The sequence below is a fragment of the Athene cunicularia genome (genome assembly GCF_003259725.1).
Source record: "Athene cunicularia isolate RWA chromosome 7 unlocalized genomic scaffold, athCun1 chr7_part1, whole genome shotgun sequence".
NCBI classification, from domain to species: domain Eukaryota; kingdom Metazoa; phylum Chordata; class Aves; order Strigiformes; family Strigidae; genus Athene; species Athene cunicularia.
In genome coordinates this window covers 33,927,816-33,953,095 of record NW_020799107.1, presented here as the reverse complement: position 1 = coordinate 33,953,095, position 25,280 = coordinate 33,927,816, and the positions used below count along the sequence as shown (strand labels likewise).

Here is a 25,280-nt window from a genome sequence, read left to right as displayed (position 1 = left end):
GCCTAAAAATTAAAGCTTACAGTTTATGATGTTACATAGATAGTGAAGAAAACTTAACTGGTATTTCTTGTGTGTCATATTATTTCAAAATCAGATTGATTATAGGTTTACAGAGTTTTATATTGACTTATATAGATTTATGACAGGCAGTGTTGAAACTCAAAGTGACTGTTCCTTGGAAGTGAATGTCTGCAGAAGGTGTTCAGTGTGATCTGTGGTAGAACTGAACTGGATATAATAAATTGTTGAAAGAAATTCACTTATCTGCTATGTGAACAATGGAAAAGCAGAGCAAGTCATCAGAAGTAAAGGCGCAGCTGCCTCTGCTCCTCTGGTAAAGAATCCTCAACTCCTGAAAACCCAGTCTGGCAGACAGTAGATGCCAAGGATGGAGAGCTGGGGGCTTGTGTAGTCTCTGCTTAGGATATTTTTTCAAAAGTTCTTTTGCCCACTCTGAAATAATTTTTTGGAATGTATCTTGGCCCTAGCATTCGTATATATTCAGCAACCTGTAAGTCCTGCTCATGCTGTGAGTTTTACAGGTTTCCTAATGCTCTGTTTGAGGGTGAGGTTGCTGTTGTTTTTTTTCTTTAAATTTTACAAGCATTTTATATAATGATGTTCCTGTCATGCTTTTGGCCATGAATCAGCAAAGCATTTATGTGCGTGCTTTAATTGAAGCGTGGAGTTGTCTCGCTGTGCAAATGTTGAAGTCAGTGAGACTATTAATTAAAATTGAGTATCTGCATAAGTGCTTTTTCTAAAAATAAGTTGCTTCATAACAGCTTTGGGCCATATTTAAGGAGGAGAGGTTTGTTTTTTTCAAACACTGAAAATAGGTATAGAATTCTCTGAATTGTATGATGATAAAATGTAGCAGCAGTACCAGTGGGCAGAATGTTCATGAGATGGAACGTGAACTTTCTGCCTCGTAAGATGTCATCTAAGCTGCTATTTATTTTTAAATAGAGAGTAAATCTATTACCATTTTCGTATGGCGCAGAGGGTGGTGTCAAGGAAACCTTTAGGAGAAGTTACTGCTTAAGCTACCCCCGTAGTAGAAGCACACAAGTTATAGGAAACAGTCAATTCAGCTTCTTGCTTACTGAGTGCCTGCTTACAATCCGCTTTTCTTCCGTGGAGTAAAACCTTGCATCACTTAGTTAAAGTCCGTGCTTTTCAGTTTGAGACTTCTTAGATAGTTGTGGTGTGTGTCATTTGTGTTTTCTATCTGTAGTTGAAGGCATTAAAAAGTATTTCCAGGGAATAGTGAGCTCTGTGTGTGTGTGGTTTTTTTTTTTTTTTTTTTTTTCCCCCTACTGTACAATTTACTTTATAAAATTATCTGGCTTATTAATTCTCACAGCACCTTGGTGAAATAGCATACTTTTATCTCCTAAGCCTGGCTCTTTACCAGACTCACTTTATCATGCTACCCTGTTACCTTTTTTTTCCAGATTTCTTTTAAAAATAGACTTCTTTTTACAAGCCCCCGTATTCTCCACCTGCAGCAAACCAATAAATCAATAGCGGAGGGAAGAAATCACTGGAAACACAGAAGAGAGGAATGTGTATCAAGCTGCTTGTACTGTCAGATTTCTGATTGCACCTCTGCTGTCTCTTCTTGCAACACTAATTTTTAAGATATTTCAGACATGCCTTTTTGCAGGGATGTATATAAAGCACTTATGCTTTATGCAGGAAACAATAAGAGACCTTAATGCCCATGGTGTGAGCTGGGATGTGCTTGGGGTCATCCACATATTTGAAGTCCGATGCAGAATTAGAGCACAGGTGTTTTCTGACCAGAAGATGATACTTTTGAGGTGCTTTGGTGCGATGTGTGTTGATATCCCCAAGTTTTTGTTTTTTTACTGTTATAGTTCTTAGTCTTTATCATTTATTCTTTTGTTAGTAGAAACTGAGACTCAGGCTTGCATGTGAATACAGTTCAGATCCTTGCTGATAATCACATGGTGGTTTGTAAAAATGGGGCTCAAAAGGTTCCTGTTTTAAGTCATTAATAAATATTGGGGGGGGGGGAGTTGCATTTGTTTAGCATTGGTGCTAAAAGTTTCTGTAAAGCATTGTCACAAAGCAAAATTTACGTTGTTTGGGGAAAAATACCAGTGTTGCCATCTTTCCTATGCGCACATCAGTCGCTCTTTATTGCTTTTTAAATTTGATTTCATTGTAGTGTGGCGAGCTTTTCAATAAACATAGTGGTTTCATTTATATAACACTAGAATTATTGTTAATGCACAGTTTCATACTGCGAATTACGTATGTAATATTGTGTCCAGTGGGATCCTGTATCACAAAATTTGCATAGTTATAGTGCTAGTGACATCGTATCTCATACAAAGAACCTAGGGACCTGATACAATATCAGTAAAACTGTCTCATAGGTATGATTCAAACAGTTTTATTAGCAACATATGGGGTATGAAGGAGCCACAGAGGGTAGTTTTGAGTGTAAGGGTGCTGGCCTATCTTTTTCAGCCTGTAATTATATCAGTCCTCTTCTATGGCATTATTTGTTGCTGCTCTGGGATTGCTGAAAAATAACTACTAATATGGTGACACAAAGGATCAGAATAAATTATAATTGTTGACTTTACAAGAAATTCATTGGCAAAAAGGCTTACTGTCCTAAGCTCGGATGTCATTTCTGGTTCAGCTTCGGAGCTAAGCCACATACACGAAATAATATCTTTTGGAAAGTCTTAGGGTTTTCTGGCAACCTTATCCTGTTGGATTGGATGCTTCTATGATCTGACAGATAGGAGGATGAGACTTTTTGGCTGCGTTTTAGTTTTTAATCTTAAACTAGGAGAGTGCATTTTGCTTAATTGATACGAGGATATTGAATTCTTGTTCCCCAAATGGAGCACATTATAATTAGTCATCTTCAAATAAAGAATTCATCGTTTAAATGTTTCGTGGCAAAAATATAACTAGAAGATTACAGTAGTGCTCAGTTTAGTTGTATTTCTTAAAATCATGATACATATATATATATATATATATATATATATTTTTACATCTAAAAGTGATAAAAGTTAGGAGGCTTAATTTTTCTGCTAATTGACTAACTGAAGAGCCACAGTGTACACATATTACTATTTGACTACATTCTTGATAACTTTTTGAGATGCTTATGTTTTTAAAAACACTGTGCTGAGCAATGTCTCTTTGCAGAACAGCCTGTGTAGGGAGTTAGGATTGTGACGTAGACTTTACTCGGAATTAGTTCTGAGTTCTTCTATTCGGCGTTGAGGTTCAGCATGGAAAAACTAGAGTCAGAACTAGACAGACCTGGTAAAGATTAGTAGGACATATGTGAAGATGGGTCATCTGTGCCTCTGCAGAGCTGGGACCTCTGTGCTGCTTCATGTGGTGGAAGCATCTTTTCATCCATTTTTCTCCATTCTATTTCCATTGCTTCAGTGTAGATCCATACTACGCTTGTAGAAATCTGATCTGGAAGGGATCCTGAGAATTGTTCATCTCTTAGTTTCTGGTAGGATGAAACTTGTTTGAATCATTCCTGACTTAATTAAATATACCTACAAAAAATGAGTAAAAGACTATAATATGGAATTTATGGCTAAATTTCTTTCTTAGGGTTCAAGCTTTCAATCAAAAGTGGCACTTCAGTTGAAGATATATTAAAATTCTAGTATTTGCTTGCAACATCTCCCAGAGCTCAGGGTAACTTGCTAAGATTTTTCAAGTGTATACTTTGGAAGCCATCAGTGAAAATACTGAAGCATACTAGACTGAGGACAGATTCCTGCCTGTTTCCAGTGTTCTGCCATTCTGACAGCAAACTACTGGTACTTACTCCTACAGTGCAGTTTTGCATCTTGTGGTGGTCCTGTATTTTAGCAATACAACCTCATATTTCCACTTTTTTTAATGTTCTAAAATGTTTTGTGAAATACCTCACTGCAGTCAAGATGCATTTCTTGTCAAAGGGGAAAATTAAGATTAGTTTGATGTGACTTTTTTTTTCTCCCCTTGACAAATCTTGACTGGCCAGTCCTTTAGGTGTGTACAAATAGATCATTTAATTGCTTGTTTTGGTAACCTGTTGGTATGGAAGTAAGGGTTACTTGTCTGTAATTCTTGTTTCTCCAATTTTTTTCTATTTTGGAATAAGTTTTGTGCTAGCTCTTCATGTCTTTGAGAGCTTTTCTGACTTTGAAGAAGATTACAGGTGATTCAGGAGCCGTTTCAACTAATTCCCTTAGTATTCAATAGTAAAAGACCTCAGACTTTGCCAGTTTGAATTTATGTTTTGAAGAATATCCTCTCATCCTATTACTACCCTATTTCTTTGGAAGCTCTGACAAATTCACTGCTGTTGAGAACCTTAAGTTCTTTTGGGAGGACTGAACTTAAATATTAAATCTTGTCATTTTGAGAAATAAGTAGAAATATGTAATCTAACTTGCAGTCGAAAAGTGGACAGCTACCAGCTTTTAGGTGCATAAACATCACAATCTTGCCATCTTTGTATCTAATGCAGCTAGTCCTCTGGCTCCAAGGCAACCATCTACCGGGTGAAATGGTCATTTTCAGTGTCTCATAAAAAGTCAGCTCTTTCTCTTAGACACTGTTAAGCATAAACTTGTGCTGTTTTAATGTATTTTTTTTCCTTTTTAAAATGCAATTTTGCTCTTTGCACACTTTATTACAGTGTTTTTCTCCTTTCCCATATCATTTTTTGTTTGGGGTAGAAAGTTCACACCCACTTTGCTTAAAGATGGTAAAGGGGTGATTTCTGAAATTAACTATTAAATGAAAAAATTATATAAACAGATCCGGACATCACATCACAGGGACTCGAGAACTGTCTCAGGAGCCTCTAGAACCACTCATGTTAATTGTTGCATATCTTGTAAATGTGTTTATTTCAAAGTACTGGAAGACTTCCAAAAAGTTTCTGTATTTAAAAGGGCAAAAAGGATGTCGCAGTAGATTTAGCCCAGGACAAAGTAAAGTCAAGGTTAACTTGGACTTCCGTCAGTGAAGCTTAAAGGCTAAAAAAAAGAGTAATTAATGCCAGTCACTATGGTTTCGTGATAGAAGGCTTTGTGAGACAAAGCTGATGTATTTTTTTTAATAGGATTGTGTGTCTGGCCTATATTGCTATATTAAACTAATTTCTTTTAAAGCATTAAATCATTACAACACAATATTTTGATATAAAAACTTGGATTATATGTAGCTGAGACACAGAAAAAATTAAAAATGTCCTGTTGCTTAAAGTGTAACTTTTAACAGGATGAGTAAGACCTACATCTAGTGGGTCTCCAATGAGTTTGTGGCCCCGTTACACTTAATCAGCAGTTTTGTTGGTCATTTAATTTTTGCTGCTTTATTTTTCAGGTGGTGCAAAGAATACTGGAGAGAGATATTCACAGTTAGTCATGTAGTTCAGTCATCAAAATACAGTAAAACTGTAGCTGGTGCAGAAAACTTAGGTTGGGAAACCCCATTTTGGGAGTATAGGCATAATACGAGCAGAGGTAGGGAGAGCTGGGACAGTTTAGCCTTGCGATAAGTAGACTCAGGGGCACAAACTGAACTACAGGAAATTCTGTTTAAACAAGGGAAGAAATTCTTCACTGTGACTGGTCAAACTCTGGGACAAGTTACCCAGAGGGGCTGTGGCGTCTCCATCTGTGGAGATAACTCAGGACTCGACATGGTCCTGTGGAACCTGCTGTGGTTGATCCTGTTTTGAGCAGAGGGTTTGGACTAGTCGGCCTCTGGAGATCACCTCCAACCTCATCCATGCCTTGATTCTGTGACTCAGGGGAGGACTTGGAGGTGTGATTATCTGTGGTGACTATAACGCCATTGTCAAAAAGACTAGTGCAGTCGTCTTATGTGCAAAAGAGACCATGAAGTAGACTAACATGTAAAATCTTGACACCGATTTACACAGCGCTGCAAGACTGCCATGTGTATATTGTCTTGAGTTCTGCTGAGGTGGGGTGTTTCCCTGACATGCTTAAGAGTGACAGTGGTGGCCATCTCCTGTAGAGAGGACCTTAAATGGCAGGGCAGGTCGATAGGGTCTTGGGGGAGAGAAGGCAAGGCTCACCTTGCTCCTCCACTACAGGGCAGTAGTAAAGCAAACAAACCTACCTACTCTTGATGATCAGTGGGCATAGGTGATTGTGGACTCCCCTGTCTTTTGCCTTTAGCTCAAATGTGTATCTAGTCTTTTTTTTTTTTTTTTTTTCAGACATTACTAGACTAAGGAAAGTATTTGGGATTATTATTTGGGTGATGGATTATTTGGGTAGTATTTTGATGAAACTAGTTAGCCTAAAACAGTTCGAAGTTACACCAGATGAGCTCATACCCTTTTTTCTTTTCTTCCCACAACTCTATTCAGATTTAAGAACGCTATTACAGTTGGGAAAATTGCACTTGATCATCTGTCCATTGGCCTGAAGCAGATAGAATGGATGGGGAAAAGTACTGCTCACCACTGAGATCCATAGACGAGATTCCCAAACTGCTTTGTTGAAGACATCTAGAACAGCACAGCCTGGTATTTTACTGCTCCCAGTTTTGGATGCAGGTAATGATGCTTCTGATAAATATGACATGTTTCTTAGATGAAAAAGGGAAAGTGTGTAGTTCCCTACTGAACAGACAGAAAACACAAGAGACAGGAGTTAAGTGGCTCATGACCAATAATTCACTGTAGGGTCGGGGTCCTGGGCTCCTTGCTCTTGCAGTATCTTGCCTCTCCTTGGGAGTTACGGTGTCTGTGCAGAGTATCATCATTTCCAGAGCAAATTTCTTAGATCAGCTTCATCCAGCACTGTGTGGGATGATACTCTTAATTGTTTGTGAAGGTGCTACCTTTCAGAAGGTCATTAATGGATCAAATTAAACAGCTTTTCTCCTCTCTCCGTGTGACGCTTGTTTGAGCAGACAGCAGGGACTCTACATTAAGGACTTCAGTGTGTGCAATCTGGGGACTACCTTTCTTCATCAGCCTCAGTTGCGTGGTGGCACTTACTGGCCCCGTAAAGAAAAGGAGATGCGATTGCCTTTTGTGCCCAGCTCGATGGGTACGAAGGTCTTGGTGTTAATAGATGTCTATTAATGATTTTTTACTGTGCTTGCCCTGAAACGATGGTACAGCTCACATTGTGCTTCCACTGTATGGTAAGTCTGATAAGGTTACAGGTTTTGGAAATCAAAGGAATTTTTCCTTCGAGGCAAGATTAGCAACATGCTTGCTGACTTCTCTTTTTCTCCTTTTTAATCAAAACCTGGATTCACATGGTTGCAGCAGACGTGGGAAATGTTAAGATCATGAATGAGGTGTGTCTGTTAACAATTGTGCTGTACTTGTAATTCAAGTAGACCAGCTTCATATGGCTGTACATGAGTGACAGACCTAAGAGACGGGTGGCCCCTACGATGAAATAGGAAGAGGTGACCAAAAAAGTTTGGCTATTCAGATATATATTTCCTGTTTACCACCCCACGTCCTCCCCCCAAAAATCAAAATATATGGAATTCTGCTGTTCAAACTAATGGTAGTCTACAGTGAGTTGAGACTGTATTTTATACTTTTGGTGGGGAAAATTAGTTTTCCTCACACTGAGAATTAATAAATTTGGTTGTATCTTCAAGACACTTGTGAATTAAGAACAAAATGAAAATATAATCACTTTTCTGTGGATTTTGCATGTAGTGGACATATCGGTCAGTATTTTAAGGGACGCATCCCCCTCCCCAGTATCCTTAACATTTAAACCATCTGGGATTGTCTGTCTAAGGGAAGGCTTCATACTTCATCATTATAGTTTCTGTGCATGTAAAACTGTTTTAAACCTGGTCCATTTAAGGCAACAAACTGGTGTGACATCGTGTGTGTCAGTGCCTTTTTTTCTCCTTTCCCCTTTCTTTTCCAGTATCTTCGGGATTTATGAGGCAACTTGTACTAAATTTGACCGAAGAGTAGCAAGCTTAAAGGTTTTAAGCTCCTGTGTATTAAAATACGTGGTCAAATAACAGACAATATCACGGGCTGCAATGAGGGAGGAGCTTCTGTGTAAGTTCATACAAGACATCAGAGAATTCAAGTATTGCTTAGATTGTGTTGGTTATATTGACACGCATTTCTTCTGGTGTCCTACTTGATTTGTATATTCGACTCTGAGGCATCAGAACTGTGCTGGCACTGTAACTGTATGTCACAGTACCATTATCAGAGGTCTACATAGCATGGAGACTCTTCAGACTTTTACAGTACATTTATTCTAATGAAGTTTTTATTGGCTTGTTTGCTTCTGATACTTTTTTCCTCTCTCATCTTGCAATTTCCTTACAGTAGTTATTTTTCTTCGTAACAGGTTTTTCAGGGAACTTTTATTCATAAATTTTAAAAAGTGTCTTGTTAAACTGTTTTTCAGCTGCTTTTTATTGTAAAGGTGCAGCCTTTTTCATATCATTCTTCACTCAGTCTCTTTAATAATAAAAAGATATGTTCTAAAACTATCAGTTGCGTAGTCAGGAGTCTTTAGAGAGTGAGTAAATTGTATAAGAACAACTTTTTTTTGTATTTTAAAATTCTGTGGGGTGCAATCAATTAATAGTATGTCATTCTCAGTGTAATGTAGGAAAGACTTGCCTAATTCGATTGCTTTTGGTAGCAGCCAGTGAGATAGCAAAGCCATATGAAAAAGTTCTTGAAAAAGTCAGAGTTTTTGGAAAGTCTATTTCTCGAGTAGTGCGTCTTCCTGTAGGTATTGCCAGAGTGGAAACACTGAAGAGAAGCTTTCATGTACTATAGTATCTGCAGTGTGGGTGGTTTCACTGTCCGTGGGGTTGCAGAAGGTATTATGTCCATAGCTTGGGCACACAGGTTCATCTCTTCCAGGCAGATGATATACATGAGATTGGAGAACAGGGCTGAAAACATCAATTATAACTTATTACAGGAAATAACAGACTTTGTTATTCACATGAAATCAAATGCCAAGGACTATATATGTTTAAGTTATGAATTTGCTTATGATTAATGTTTTATTTGTCTGTGTCCTAAATTCCACTGTGTTTCAAATTTAATTAAGCTTGAGATACAGGAGTAAACAACAAACTCCAGGCCCTTCCCTTCTTCCACAAATCACAACCACCACGATGCTGTCTCAGTCAGGAGGGTTTTGCCAGACACTAAAGACCTGTAATGCCTCTAAGGTTGCTTCTTGCACAGACAAGCAGGCTCCACAGTAGCCTTGTGAGTTGGGCAGAGATGAGAGTCCTATAAACTTACAGTAACGTTGTCTTCTGGTGTGTATCAGCAGGTGGGAGAGGAGAGGTAGCTGTGGAGAAACAGCCTCATGTAGGAAGAACAGCATCTCTCTCACCTCTGATGCAATCCCCAAGTGAGTGAACTTGATGTGATGGGGGGAAAAAAAAAAGATATGCTAGTTCACACAAGTGTTACACGTTGTGTATTTTTTTTACCATGAACTGTAAAACTTGTGCATGTTGTGAAGACAGAAGTATGATTGACATGGTACAGAATAATATTTCCAAAAGTTTTTGAGTCTTTGCTGAACTGCCATTTTTGGAAATGATTTAAATATTTAGGTACCCAAGTCTCACTTAACTCCGTGAGACTTTCAGCTTCTCCTCTTGAAAAATGTGGCTCCAAGTTACTTAGTTATTTTTTCTAAAATACTATCATCATGCTCAACTTCATATGGTGTAGGATATAGGGGAGGGACACACTGAAATACTGCTGGCACACACAAAGGAGTAGTGAGTCCGAGGGCACACGGGGTGTTGATTAGATGGAGACCACCAGTGCCACTCTGAGGTGAACAACTTCCAGTTTCTCATTTATTTGTGTCAGGCATACACTGGGTAGGTAAGGCCAACCTGTCCATCTGTAACTTGTTTCAAGCTTCAGGTTGTAGTTAAGTGGCTCCATAAATGTTAGTGATTTCCACATGTAGGCTTTGATATGCAAGTCTTGTCGTTGAGTGTAAAAGAAAATTTAGAGTGTGTCTCAGCTGTTGGCTCCTTTGCTGCACTGTGGTGCTAGTAAAAATGCAAGACAGCGTGCGGGTTGCAGAATTCTGAAGGTGACAATTGTGTTCTTGGCTACTCAGGTCTAGAAGGACAAATGCCACCAAGGATTGTCCTCTCCTGTGGACTTCTCCCAGGTACCCCTCTCCTGTGCAAGCCTTTCCCCCTGCACCTTCTGAGCGTTCAGCCTGTCCCCATCCCCTCCGGAAAAGCTGGGGTGTGAAGCTGGAGTGCTGATCAGCTGGGTTGTGGGGTGTATCTGTGCACTGTATCTGATGCATTTTTATTGTTTGAAGGCAGTTCTTTCTGACTGTGTCTTTTTCTTGTGTGGTCACTTGCCCTTTTCACAAAGAGCATGGAACTGTTTTAAATTGAATGCATTTCATCTTTAACAAGGCCACTTTTCACAAGTAAAAACCTAATGGAAGCCTAGCTGATGAAGTAAGAATTTTTGAGATTATTGGAGGCTTAAAATGATAAAGTTTAATTTAAAACCTGGAAAAATTCCAAAGTCTTCCTTTGCTCTTTTAGGATATTGTTGCTAGAAGCTTGGGGTTTTTTTTTGCTAAATTATGAAAATGTAGCATTTTAAAATCTGAGGAATATGTCTTAGTGCAAAGCAAAATGATATCCTGTGTTGAAATGTACAGACAGTTTTGAATCATGTGGTTACTGCCATGAAGGTACTTCAGAGACTGAAACTAGAACCCCTTCTAGCACTTCCATCTGCATACCTGTAATTCACATCATCTTTAAAAAGGACTTTACCACACGCTTGCAAAGCGGGGATCGAAAGCGTGCGTATCAAATGTCATGCTGCACTTTGGTCTGGAGGTGGCTGAGGTGTGGGGGAAGATTGCTGGGTTTTCTCAGAGAGGTGTAGCATGGGCTTTTCCCATGCAGAAGGAAAGGCAATTGCAGAACATGAATTGGTGCTCTGTATGTACTCATATGTGCTTATACATAGGTTGATATGTTCTTTTTCTGTTCTTTTTTCCTGATGACTTGAATTTGAATATTATCTACTCGAAATTTCACAGGATTCTGGTAAACAGTTAATTATTTTTAGGTGATTTCCAGTATGTAATCTCATTAACTCACTGTTTCAGGATACTTTAACAGTATCTCCTCTCTTTTTTTTTTTCTTTTTTTTTAATGAGACAAACCATGGGTAGTTACTCAGATACTTACTAGGAAACAGCTGCATAGGTACTGGCTAGATACTGCAAGTGTGCTGCCAGTTCATCTCAGCCAACGTGCTTGGTAGGACCCTGGTGTAGCCAGAATAGCTTTTGCAGATGTAAATCTTAAAATACCAATTTTCGGTCATATTTTATGCTTCTTTGTTGCTATTTGTTGATCGGGGTTTTTTTGTTGCTGGTTTTGGTTTTCAATTTTTCATGAATAATATATAGAAGGGCAGTTCTAAGTATGTCTTAGATGTGTATAGCAACACAGTTATAAACAATTTAAAAATCTCACCTAGAGTGGACTCGAAATATTCCAAATGTGGACTTTACATATATATGTATGCACACATCCTTTCACTTCAGGGATAACTTTTACCGGTGTAGAGATCCTGTAACAGGGATGCAGATCTGTAGGAAGCAATATTCTCACTGATGAGGGAGAAGCTTATTTTGCTCTTTTGTTCATGAAACAGCAGCTGAAAATGAAAGCCTGCAACTTAAAACAGTGGCTTTGTTTGCTTACAGCAAATATCCAGATTTTAATGAGGTCAGAGGACACACTAGATAGCTTTCCAGGCACCACGCACTCACCCAAATCCCTAAATAACCTATCAATAACATTTATTTCAGTGATGCGAGTGAAGAACTGAAGTAGTGTCCTTCTTGAGGGTAGACATATACAGCCTGTGCAGAACTCTTGACCCTGGCTAAACTGGGGTGTAAAAGTTTTGAAATAAAACCTGAACTTGCAGTGTGATAGCTTTGAAGTATTGAATGAGCTTGCCAGGCCAGTTGGTTCATCTCAGTTTAGAATTGAAACTAAAATCCCTCCCTGCACCTAGGAGGGAAGCCTAAAGAGGAAATAATTACTTAAAATATGCTTTTATCTTTGTACTGCAAGAAGATAAAGATTTTTTTAAAAAACTTTTTATGCAGAAACCCTGCATTTTGTGTCATGTTACACATTTTTGGCAATTTAATTATAGTCTTAAAAATGCATAAGTGATAGCACCGTTCTAAAAGCATTTGACAAAAGCTAATTGTGTGTTCTGTGGTCAGCACTTACTGGTTGGTGTTGCATGTTTTTATTCTGTAAGGTTATTGGCAACTAAAAGAGTTATGTATTTCTATATCTTTTGTGAAACTGTAATGAAAATGAAGTTATCATTGTGAAGCTTACAGTTTTGACAGTAAGAATGGCCCTTCGATCTCTGTAGGCTGCTGGATTTTCCATACAAGTTGAAACCATAAACATTTTATGGCACTAGATGAATTGCTGGGATCCAAACATAAATTTGAGGAAAAAGAAGAATATTGAGCGAATGCCTGCATGCTTGAATTTCTTGAACTTGAATTGCTGCAGGAAAGAAGAGCCATATGTTCCTTTGGTAACTTCTAATGCATTGGAAGAATATAGAATACAGGTGACTGGACCAAATCCTGCAGACATCCTGTGTACAGGAATATGACCTAATTTTAGTAAAACAGCACTCCATGTTCAGCTTGCATTTTCCAGACAGTTGAACGATTTGTCTAAACTACCAGATGAAGTATTTCTATGTATGTAGTCATTGCAGAGGGAGAGCAGAGTCCAAGACCATGGGCCCAAACCGCAATCTTTAATTCTCTTTTTTTGAATAGAAGAGGAGCATTTTTTTGAGCTCCTTCTTTGAAAGTGAAAACAAAGGAGACTGACATCGCTTTACTTCTTCAGTCAAGTGTTACTCATCCTAAAGTTGTAATAATCAATTCAGAATGACTACTTACACTTCTTTACAAAAATTGGATGAAAGAGCCTTGCAGATAAGTTAAAGACCACGGAGAAAAAAAAACACCTCGTAACTTCGTAACTTTAAATTGATTTAGTTGTTTCTTTGAATTGCTTGGTTTTAGCCATGTTGCCATAGGTATCAAAGCAGCTAGCTATTATCATTTCTTCCTAAGGATCCCTGCTTTTTCATATTCACATTTCGGCAAATCAAAGGATAGGTCTTTAGACACGAAGCGGAAGGTGTGTTGTTTTAAAGATATGCTAAACATACCTATACTGAATCAGTTCAGGTATTGCGGGTACCAGCAGCGCTGCAGATGCAGCGACACTGGATTTGCATATGGCAGCAACGTAATTACATACTGTGCGTTCTTAGAAAATGTTTATCTTGGTTGCTAAAGCTTTCTTCTGACTTTGGTGTTTTATCTCTGCTAGCTAGATTAAGCTAGCTCAGATGATGCTACTCACTACGCTTACAGCTTTCTCCTGGTGTTTGAAAGGACCCTAGTGTTAGCTGCCGGAAAGTTTTAACAATACATACTACTCTTCCTGATTTATGTTCAACTCTGCTTCCCTTTATATGGAGACATTCATTTTGGGTTCTTTGCAAGAGCCTACATTATTAGGTCTTTGATACCTTGGGAGAAATCTGAAGCCCTGGATGTTCTGGGAATGGGGGAAAATCCTAATGCTTGGATTTCTGCAAATAAATGTAAACAGTTATGCATCTTCATGGCAGTAGTATGCCAGTCACTACCAGTCTGGAATTAAGAGGATATTTTGTTTCTGGGCTTCATGTTACATCAAGGAATAAATAGGAAAACATCATTGCGGCATCAAAGATAACATACGAAAGCCTTATTGTGCCACATACTGAGAAACGGTGTTTTGGCTTAGTCTTGTGCATAACTTTATACATGTGACTGACATTAAAGTAAATGTGAGCCACTCATCTCCTTAATATTAAAGATTTCCCCATGACTGAGGTGGGGTTGTTGTATTCATCTTCCCATGAGCACATATGGTCAAGTGACAGAAACACGATTTAAATGAGTAAGGCCACCAACCTGCTCGTGCAGGCATTGCTGTTGAAACCTGTAGAGCTTCTTGTACCAAAAAAAGGGTATTTTGGAGATGGTTAGTATTGTTTTTACACTTACACCTTTTAGTACTGTTTTTTATTTAGTGTCATTTTGCGAAGTAAAGGTTTTGTTCAATCCTCACTTGAAAGAACAGCTTTAAAGCTGCATGCAGTGACTGATTTTCTTTTGAAGAGTTGAATCTATTTAGAGAATCTCACTACTATTTTTAACTTCTTTGCAATGTTTTCTTTCAACTTTCAAAATTCATTAGCTGTAAATCACGTGTAAAATGTCTTCAGTCTTTGAATTGATCTTTTATTTAGCAGCCTGGCATATCTGTGAATCTAAATTTTTTAAAAGACAAGTCATTTAGTGAGGAAACAGTTAATAACAAAACATGAACAAGTAGTGTTTGAAGAGGCTGTTAGTTTTGCTCAGGAAGTTTTTCATTTGTTTGAATTTGTGCTGCCTCATTATTTGTAATATTGAAAGTACTCCTTAGCAATCATACCAATCACTTACATGAAGAAATGAAAGTAATGTTTGCAATTCTGGGTGCAAGAATATTGAGTTACGTTTAGTGGGCCAAATCTTGATTGGAAATAAAATGGTAAGAACCCGAAGTACAACCGAGAGTGTCACTGAGCCCAGCCTTGATCATTCTAACAGGTTTCTTAGTATCTTTTTGGAATGACTAAATTTAGTGAGAAGATGCACTGTAAGCGTTTTGTGAACCAAAGTCAGGACTGAGATTCTCTAAAGTTTATGGCTAATGCACCTCACAAGTTGATGCCAACTAGTCAAAAATCGTGATGAAAGAATCTGGAGGTGAGTATGGAGAGCTGCTCTAGGAGCTGCACTGGTTGTGCTGGTAGGTGGTGTTCTCTTCCCAGTTGTGTCTTAGGGGCAAGTTTTACTCTCTTGCTTCAAGGTTGGTTGACTTCTGGTGGTGGCTAAACTTCTTTTGTTCTCTGTTGTAGTTGGGTAGTTGACCTTAACTGTCTTCTAGTTTGAGTAATTATACTTGACCTCTTTTAAAATTATCTCTACAGTCTCTAACAGGCTAATGGTAACCTTTATTTCTTCTGCTGACTGTGTCCAGGGCAGCATGTTTTTGCAGGTTTCACCTGTCATTTTTTCTAAAAGTTTTAGAACCTCTTGGTGTTCGATGTTTAGGAGTGAAGGAGACTTACTGTTAACTCAGATCCTCAGCTCATTTTAGGTCTTCTTTAGGCTGTTTCATCAATTTTAAACTGACTTCTGGCATCTAGGGATTTTTCAGCTATAGAAGAGTAACACAACAACAGCAATGAGAGGAAAGTGGCACAAGACGATGCAGTTGAGGTGTATTATACTTCATCCACTGGGTCAGTTCTTGGGCAGCACAATTTAGAGAAGCCATTGGCTCCCTTAAATCATCATGTAGTACTTTCTCCCTCTTTCTTGTAGGTTTGTTGGCAGAAGCAATCTGGGTTCACTACTTCATGTTTTCAGTCATATATCAGAGAAAAACTACTTACCATAAATCAAGCAATATTAATATTTACTATTATAGTTTTAACTAGAATGTATTCTGTGTACTTTAGTATTACAAAATGTTTTTAGGGAAAATGCCAGGCAGCTCTGTGTCTTCTAACATTCCCCTACCCTGCCCCAAAAGATCTGCTTTTTTAACGCCATCAATACAAAAAGACATAGCTGTTAAATTGTAAATTAATTTTGCTTTTAAATCAGTCATTAAGATAGAAGTACTGCAAAATGAAGTAGTTTCCATAAAAAGATACTTTCACATTTCTTTTTGTTTTATACAGCATCAGTGTTTTTGTCAAAAAACTGTGCTAAGTAACAAGGTAATGTATCTCTTAACAATATGAAATTACTATTTGCAAGTCACATACAGTTTTGTAACTACTGCTTCTTTCTTAGCAGCATCTTCCAGAAGTTGCGGTGTGTTCTCTTTTATAAAGCAGTTTGGTTAACACTAGAAATGCTTTAGAGTGTATCAGCAAGTTGTTATATTGAAAGACTTCAAGAGGCAATACATTAGGCAAAAAGCAGTGCCAATACCTGTAGAGCACACCATACGTGCCCTTAAGTAAAAGATAATAATTAGTTGTGTGTATTCCCATGCAAACTAGCCGAAGTGTTGATGTTTATGAATTGCAGAGATCGCTGTGATAACAAGTCAAGCTCCAAGCTGCTGGAGTTGTTTGTGCCCATTTTAATGTACCTATAAGATGTTTTGATGAGGGCATTTAGTCCGAAGGGATTTGAATGCCATAATCATACCTCCAGTGATTTCAACACAAAAGTAAGGGTAGTTCTTCAAATCATTTTAAGTGCTAACTTCCACTTCAGTATTAATAATAAAGAGTAAGAACATCTCTGTAAAGATCTTCATATTTTGTTGGCCGAATGTGATTCGGTTGCTTCTGTCACGCTTCTGGGATGATGGTCATTAAAAGTAGTGAAGTATCTGCTGTTAGGTAGCCTGCGGAGTGAGAGCTTGTGGATACCTGCCTTGCTAATTAGTTCATACGCATTCAGATCATGAGATTTGCACTTCAGTCAAAAGAAAATATTTGACTAGAATCGACTTTCTTTGGCATTCTGGTACAGCAGGTGCCGGTGCTGTGTTTCCCAAACTGCAATTGTAAAAACTATGTGATTTAAATGAAATTTTATATAAAATTAATTTAAAATGTAAATAAATTTAAATAATAGTTTCAAGGTTATACACGATAGATACAGATTTGATTAAATTGTACTATGTATATTTTAGAGCAAATGCATGCAGACTCCTGAGAGTTTAACCATTGAAGAAGTCTTGGTGTTTTGTTGCATGTGCCTGTAAATATGGCAAAACTGGCAAAAAATATGGTAAGAAACGGGTTTGTGCAGAGCCCCTCTGTGGCAAAGGCTCACTAACCAGTGGGGATGTGGTGAGCTGGAGGGTGGCCTTGTATTAGCTGAATCTGTGGGGATGGGAGTAAATATTTTCTTTTTTAACTGGAAGATGTTAACATGAAATCTTACTATGGAAGCTCCTTGAGTTATCAGGTTTGATTTGTGCTTCGGAAAAACCCAAATTTCCACTTGGGGATGAGAGGAAACACAATTCCTCATGTTTGTTTCTGTGAATTAAAATACGATATTAGGAAAAAATGAGATCATGTGAGTATATATTACCTGAACCATATAATTTAAATTTGAGCTATCACCACTGGATTACATGATTGGGAGGAGTTTGTTGGTCACCGCAGAAGGCAAAATGTCAGAATGACTAATGACGTTGTTACAGGGCTGAGGAGATATGGTGAATTCCTGAGCAGCAGAACAGGTCTTTAAGAACTGTGGTAAGACTATCCCCAATATAAATAAATATAGTTAATACTATTTTGGTATAATTACATTACTTGTCATGACACTGTTTAGGAGATTACATCGCACCATTCCTTGCATGGGACAGTGCCGGCAGCTTCGTATAGGGAGTAAATGTAAAGCTGCATCATGTTCTGAATGTGTGCATTCATCATGTGTTATATATTAGGTAAGAATTTGCAATATTCCACGTGTGCCCAGTCCTGAGAGCTCATGTGTGGGTAGGTACAGCTCTTTGCTTGAGGGAGGCTGCCAGAAGCGGGCCCTGTGTAATTTTTTAAAATATAGCTTCTGTAATCAAAGACTTAAGCACTTTGATTAGGAGCAGCCCTGTTTCAGCCATGTGCCTTTCTGGAAAATAGCCTTTTCTTACAATATTTTAAGCCAACTGGCATTTAGCTTATGTTCTGCTGTGTAGCAGATAAGAATTTTTTTAGATCGGAGGAGATACTGTATCATGAGTTGATAGCCCCTATCACAGTTTTTCAGTACATCCCCTCTAGTAGTTTTTGAAAAACTTTAATTGTGAACCGTTAGTGCAAAAAGAGTTAATTTCACCTTAAATACTTCTTGAATGAGCATGTGAGCAGGAGCTTTCCTGCTGCACTTCCTCTTGCTGCTTACCTGTTTCTAGTGTATGGTTCTTTAGGGAAAATAAAATTGCTCTTGTGCTCTAAACATGTGCAGAATTCGTGTCTTAATTTTGAGGGAGCTTCATTCCCTCTTTTCAGATAGAACTACTTATTTTCTGAGCACTTAAACACAGCCAGGGCAACAGACTGATGTAGTTCTGTCAGATGCAGTCCTGATGTAACACCTCGTATTAAAAAAAAGTACTGATGTGTCATTTAATGTAGATGCAAAGATAACGCAGAAAATTAACTGAAATATTCCAACAGAATAACTGTTTTACTAATTTAGTTGAACTGGTGGTGTACAATCTCATTAACCTTTAAGCAGAAATAAATAAAATCTATAAGTGAAGAGGTGCTGTGGTCTACACGTGCAAAATATAAATTGCATGAACATAGCTGGTGCATTGAATAGCTTGAACAGCAGTCGTGCTTGTCATAGTTCTGCAAGAAAATGATATTTCACAATTGTGAAACGTGAAGCAGGGCACTTGGTGTAAAGTCCCACCCAAACCCGATAAACAGGGATTTTTTTTTTCTTCTGCAAGAGGTGAGCAGTTGCTGCACAGTGTTACTACTTCTGTGATAGTTGATTCATCCCTTTGCTATGCAAATTTTAAGTATACAAGGATTCAGTACTTTTATTTAAGAAATATGCCTGCAGGCTGTATTGGTAGGCTTTAGGGAGATATCTGGTTTGGTGTGAAATAAATAGTTGTTAAAAGATCACATGAATTTCTGTCTTAGAAGATGAAAAGTGACGCTGTGAGCGTTTTGAGAGCACCCTCCTGTACCCGACAAGCGAGCTTGCCACTTGGTTTTGGTTTTTCAAAGAAATCTCACCAACCTCACGGAAAATCACAGAGCTGCAGGCTGGGGTGGGGAAGAGGACAGCAGCAATGTATCACCTTAAAACCCCAAGATTTAGGACTTGTATTTCAGACACTCCCAGTCCCAACCTCTGGGGGTTTGACCTTTTGGAGCAAATGCTCGCTGGCCCTGGTCGAGGGAGTAGCCGCTCTTACTTTAACTTCTGTTTTCAGACCATTTGAGTTGCTTAGCTTTTAATGAATGGATTTAAATGCCATAATTCAGGTTTATGTGCTCAGCCTAGGCATCCAAGTTTGCATATTTTGAGTGAAATGGGAGGAAAAAAAAATCTGAAAACATTTGAGTTAGAGAATGCTTTGCTACTTGCAGTTGGTGTTGAAGATCTGTCTTGCTAAAGAAAACAAAACGTTTACTTAAAAGCTATTTGCTGCGTAATGTGGGCCACATTTTAATACACAATTACGAAATATAATACCAGTTTAATAAAATTTAGGTTGTAAAATAGCTATTAGGTTAAGCCCAGCCGCTTTTTATTCTGTTACTGTCAAAAATATTAATCAACTCCTCACTTGAGTATGAAATTCACTCTTGGTGCAGTTTTATTATCCTTGCTTTTTTCATCCAGCAGCATCATTCTTTCTGCAGTGTTTTTTTGTGTGGTTTTTTTTTTTTTCTTTTCCTGCTGCAGAGGAACAGCATGTTTCAGAAACAGTTATTCCTTTTCTATGAATAACTTTATTTTCGTTTATGTAACTGTGGTGAGGACTTTTATTCCTTGATGAACTAAACTAAATAAATTAACTTGCTTGTTACCTTTCAGTAGAGACATTTTAAATGACTGCTGCTTCTGACTTCAAAGTGTAAATCAGCCCAGAAGTTTAAATGGCTGAATTTGTGTTTCTTGTGCACGCTCAGGTAATATCCACTGAAATGAAGAATCCTGATGCTTGTCTACATGAGAAAGTTGTTATACTGATTTAGATAGAGCTGATTGAAATAATTTGCAGCTCTCTTAGTGAAGCAGCAGCAGCCCTACTCATGTCTCCTTTTCCTACCTCCCCAAAATGGGCTTCCTCATCTTGAATTTGTCATTTTTAATTCTGTCCTATTGTTTTCATTGAGAGGGATTAGTAAAGATAAATCTTAGCTTTTGTAGCATTAACATTAGCTTATATCTGTCATATTTGTCTTCTAGCTAGTCTAAATACGGCCTTTTTTTTTTTTTTACCCTGTTATATTTTTTTTTGAAAGAACCAGGCTACCTAGAACTTGGTACAGGAGTTCCAGTGAGGAAGAATGATTTAATAGTCTTATATTTTCGTAAGTTGGATTTTTATGCTGTTTGCCTTTCCTGATTTGTCACTGCACACCCATCTGGACAGTGCAGGGGTGCATGTGGGGACCTGTTTGTGGTGCTGGTGTGGTGGAGGCAGCGCTGCCAGCCAAAGCCATCACTTCTCAGGTAGCCTGAACGATGTGTGGCTGCAGGGGAACTGCCAGATAATAGCAATTAGGCATGGAAAACATTAAAATCATTTAGTAATGGTTCTGTTGATGATACCAGTGTCCAAAGAAACAATGCATTTTGTAAGGTGTTAGCAGCAGATTAAAAAAAAATAAATAAAATCCAGAGTGATAACTCATCAGGTGTACATGGTGTAGCTTCAAGAAGAATATAATGTGTGGACATGTGAGGTGTGACGGGGGGATATATGCCTGAATTTGATTTGATGTGCCTGTTTCCCCACGAATTCATAACTTTTTTTTTTTCTTTGCATTTCATCCAGAAACAGACAAATGAAGAAGAAAATCAAATATTTTGTGGGAAACGTATGGAGGAGTCTTCCTAGGCCTGTTTTCATTATGTTTCAAAGCCCTTTGGACGGACTTCTGAAAAGCAGGATGTCTGGCAGGCTCCGGGATGGGGAAGAGCGAGGTGCCTGGCTCCTCTTCCTGGGCGTAATGGCAGTCTCCTTTGATCAGATGGACAATTATATTATCTAATTCTTTCACAGAAGTTCTTTTCAAGTCATACACTGATCAGATATGCTCCTCCAGCTTTTATTTTAAAAAGAAACAAAGAAAAATAATAATTTTATTATCACCAAACAGCATGAATTAAATCTACCTGTATATCCTGGCCAGTCAGGATCTTTGCTGCTTTTTTCTGTTACCAAAAAAAAAGCAGTATTTTTATTCTTTGGAAGAAAAGAATAGGAGAAAATGGTATCTTACATAAAAGCTTCCTGTCTGCATCATGGACCATACATGTGTGACAGCTGATGCTGTCTGCTGTTGCTTTTCTTTAGTTACGGATTTTTCTTTAGCATTTCCATACTCAATTTGTATGCCTGCCTTCAGATCTGATCTGTTCTGACAAAGAATACGCAGATAATTGCTAAAATAGAAGTTAGCAGAAAATTTGGGGGTCTCTTTCATTTCTGAACTTGGCAAAATTGTTGTACTTGATTTATATATTGTAGTTCTCTTAGGTAGTGATTTCCTCCTGTATGTAAGTAATGCTGTTAACAGCGATGGTGCTTTGAACTGTCATTTCATATTGCTTGAAGTTAATTACTAGAAAACTGAGGTTGTCTTTTTTATATGAACCAGTTTCGTAGAAAGTATATGTCTTTGCTGAGGATGTCATTGTGAGGTAGGAATAACTACAGTAAACTGAAGAACAGAGCAATTGATCCTTTGATCATTCAAAAATGTAAGCGTGTGTTGGATTTGACACTTGAAGCATTCCCACGGGCTGTACAGGGCGTACACAACCGTGTTTCAAGGGTCCCTGGCTTGATAGAGGTTTGAGAAGTCCTCAGCATGCTCAGCAATAAAACCCAGGTATCCTGTCAAACCAGGGTGCTTTAAGTCTTTGCTCAGACTGCCTAGTACACACAGAATGAGGGAGCTAATATATTTTTAGCTTTTAAATTCAACAAAACTTTTCAATTAATCGAATTCTTGACAATTTTAAATGCTCTGTTCTTGCAGTGTTTGCACTGAATGATGAGGAATGGAGTGATCTTGATTTTTTTTTTTTTTTTTTTTTTTTTTTTTTTTTTTTTTTTTTTTTTGTTTGTTTGGACTGGAGAAAAACCTCTCCCATTTACTTTATATTGTTACAGTTTAAAGCATCAAATGGTATAGTGTATATTTTCTATTCTCAGTAGTTTCTCTGAAAAGATAAGAAAAACAGGCCTCTTATCCTCTAGTATTGAGTAGAACAACATATCAGCATTGATATAGGAGGAGGTTGCTTTCAGAATAATTGCAGAGGGTGATCTGATTTTTGTGATTTAATAACTTGCTATCTGCGAAGTCCTATAGATTTGTATGTTTTTGTTTTTTTTTTTCCCCCTGCTGTTGGAGGCTATGAAACACAAAACTTGAAATATATTTTTTTTTTAAAGTGAAAGAGAAATTAAGGGTCACAGCTCAAGGATGGAGAACTCTGTAGTGTGAAATAATGGGGAATCATAGGATAATTTGGGTTTAAAAGGATCTTTGGAGGCCGTCTAGTCCAACGTCCTGCTAAAAGTAAGAGTTGGCCATGAGCCTATGATACCTATATCCAACAGAGTATTTAATTATGGAATACTTCAGTATTACATGACCTTTTTCTCTAGCGTCTGCTTTTATAATGCCACTGTCTAGTTTACATTGAGGAGTATGACTCATAAGGTTGTCATTTAAGTTCCTTTACATCATAAAATGTACTCTGCAAAAAACTTCAGCTGATTTTTCTCAAGATGTGGATTCTGTGCAATCAGAAGTCAGGCCAGTACCTCACAAGTGTAGCAAGTATCTTCTTGGAGGATATTCTGGGATTATATATAAAATACAAACGTATTTATACTCTTCCTTAGCACCAACAATGCTTTAATTGTAATTTTTTTTTTTTCTGCAAAGATTTAGTAAGTTTAATAGTTAATAAGGAATACTTAAAAGTGTATCTTTGCTGCAAAGAATTGAAAGGTTTTTCTTCTGTTGGCATTTGAAAAGCAGAAAAAAGTGACTACTACAACAGAATTTTATTAATGAATGATTTACACTGGTTCCAGCTGTGACCATGTGATTAGTCCTTCACTAAGCAACAATGGGTATTTTCTTTCTGCTTTTATTTGATTTCCAAGAATGTGTCATCTGTTACATAAACTGCTTCCAGTATACCCTGTGTAAACTGGTATTTTTTATTTCCCTGAAGCATAAGATGAATACCCACCCATATCCTTCTGGAAATACTGTTTTAAAAGAATTGGGAATTTTATTGACTCTATCTGATTCAGCATGCCAAAATCGTAAAACTTAAAATATTTATTAAATGCACTAGACTGTAGGATGCCTTGTTCCCTGGTAGTGCATAAGATAGATTATTTTCACTTTTACATTTCTATCTTAATATTTTATTACAGCAATACAATGTGTTATAGAGGTGGACAAGCCTGCAGATTGAAATGTGGATAGTCCAGATTGTTCCTTTCCCTCGACCATATGGTGTAGTTCTAAAAGCCTTTTGTACGCTGTCTGTTCAGTTAATTGTAAACTCAGTCTTTAACGTACCTTAAAAAATGAGATATATGTGAACTAAAAGTCAGTATATCCCCTGCTAAGTAAAGTTTGCTAAAATATATCTAAATTTACAGTCCTGGTCTCTTGGTAGGTTTTCTTTCTGGGTGAATTTGAAAGTCTTTCACTGTTTCTTGGTAACGAAAGTGAGCGTGGAGGGACAGGTTTTTCCATTTCCTCCTCAGGAAAGGGGGGAGATTTGAGCATATAATGAACATTTCATAATATTTTTGCTTGGCAGACAGCTCTGCCAGTGGGTGATGTGCAGGAACATCGAAGATTTCTGACAGATGGATGGTAGGACTGCTAATACACCTACACATGTTTCAGTGTCTGATGTTCCCGGTGTCTCTCTGATGCCCAAGAAGCTTGTGCTCACACTTTGGTCTGATGTTGCCCTGTGCGGGGCTTTAGAAAGGCATAACCCATTCTTGCTCTGGATTTTCATCTGCCACAAAGAGGGTAATTTCTTAAAGTCCTTGAAAAGTGAAGCATTTATTATGGAGGCAAACGTTTTTTGTGTAACGAAGAGTTTAATTATTAGTTTCAGAAGCAATTTGATTTTCTGTTGTCTCACCATAAGAAGCTGTTTGGGAAAAGTGACTGTTTTCAATAAAGATAGGATTGATACATCTAAAGAGGAAAAAATAAGAGTAGGAGACTTGGTGATTTTCCTTGGGTCCCAACCTGTTTTTAAGCATTGGAGACTGTTTGCTCATTAGCAGCTGCTTCTGTGGTAGGCAAGGCTCACGCGGCTTTGGAGTTAAAAATTCACTAACATTAAAAAAAAAAAAAAACCCCAAAACAAAAGGAAAGCCAAAACATTGGGAATCAAGCGAGAAGTAAATGGAGAGTGAGACTAATGTGCTGTGAGAGGCTTCTCATAATGAAACTTATTGATCTGTACTGAATATCTGAAGTTTTCAAAGGATTTCAGATATTTCTTCTACCACTAGCTGAATAGAAAGGAATGGGTAACCTTAGGGCATTTTAGAAAGGACAAAATGGAACTTTTTTTACCTGCAGAGGTTAAATAAAATAACTCGTGACCGTTGTTACGCATGCAGAAATGGAGCGAGCTTCAGTAAGTCGTCTCAAAGTGGGAACAAATGTAACCAATAATGCATCTATATAGTCCCATTAGATAGTATGCTCATTGTAAAATAATGTAGAAGTCATGAATTTAAATACTAATCACGCTGATGGAGAACCATGATTTTCCTTACGCTGACTTTTTGTACTCCTAAGCATATGGGATAAAATATTTTGCTTAGTAGGTTCTTCTGAAACTTCATCTTTGTGGAATGATGAAAAAGGAGTAGACCTGGCTTTCTGTGCTGGAGAAGCAGATACTGCTCAGCTGAAGTCTGATCAGGGGGATGCTGTATACCCTGACGGGTGTATAGGGTGAAATAAGCAGCATTTTACTTCACTTCTATACTTTGTCTGTACCATGAAGTCAGTGGGAGCAAGAATATCTGTGGGCAGAACTCTTGCTTCTTTCAATCCAAGTAGTTCAGAAGCTTTGAAACGCAAGAAACTACATGTAATGCTTGAAGAATCCAGCTGTAATTTTGAGAGCTGAAAGAGAAGACAGTGACTGAACATTTGTTGCAGCTTCCATATGATGTGAGCAGTTTTCAAAGCCTGCAAGTTGCCACTTGCAGAGAGTATATGAATAACAAAGCTACCTATTTTTACTGTACATTGGCAAACGTAGGCTCACTTCATTAGAACAAGCAGT

General features: G+C 37.8%; 1 protein-coding gene across 9 annotated transcripts in view; it reads left to right on the top strand.

Moving 5' to 3' along the window:
- Positions 1-25,280, top strand: part of GTDC1 (glycosyltransferase like domain containing 1) — a 179,458-nt gene that overhangs the window by 13,866 nt on the left and 140,312 nt on the right. For 6 of the 9 annotated variants that reach the window (XR_003398783.1, XM_026852565.1, XM_026852557.1 and 3 more), the window contains one exon: positions 6,416-6,604. The exons of the other annotated variants lie outside the window; for them this stretch is intronic. The gene's annotated coding sequence lies outside the window, so the exon portion shown is untranslated. The remainder of the gene's footprint in view (positions 1-6,415; positions 6,605-25,280) is intronic. 9 annotated transcript variants of the gene reach the window in all.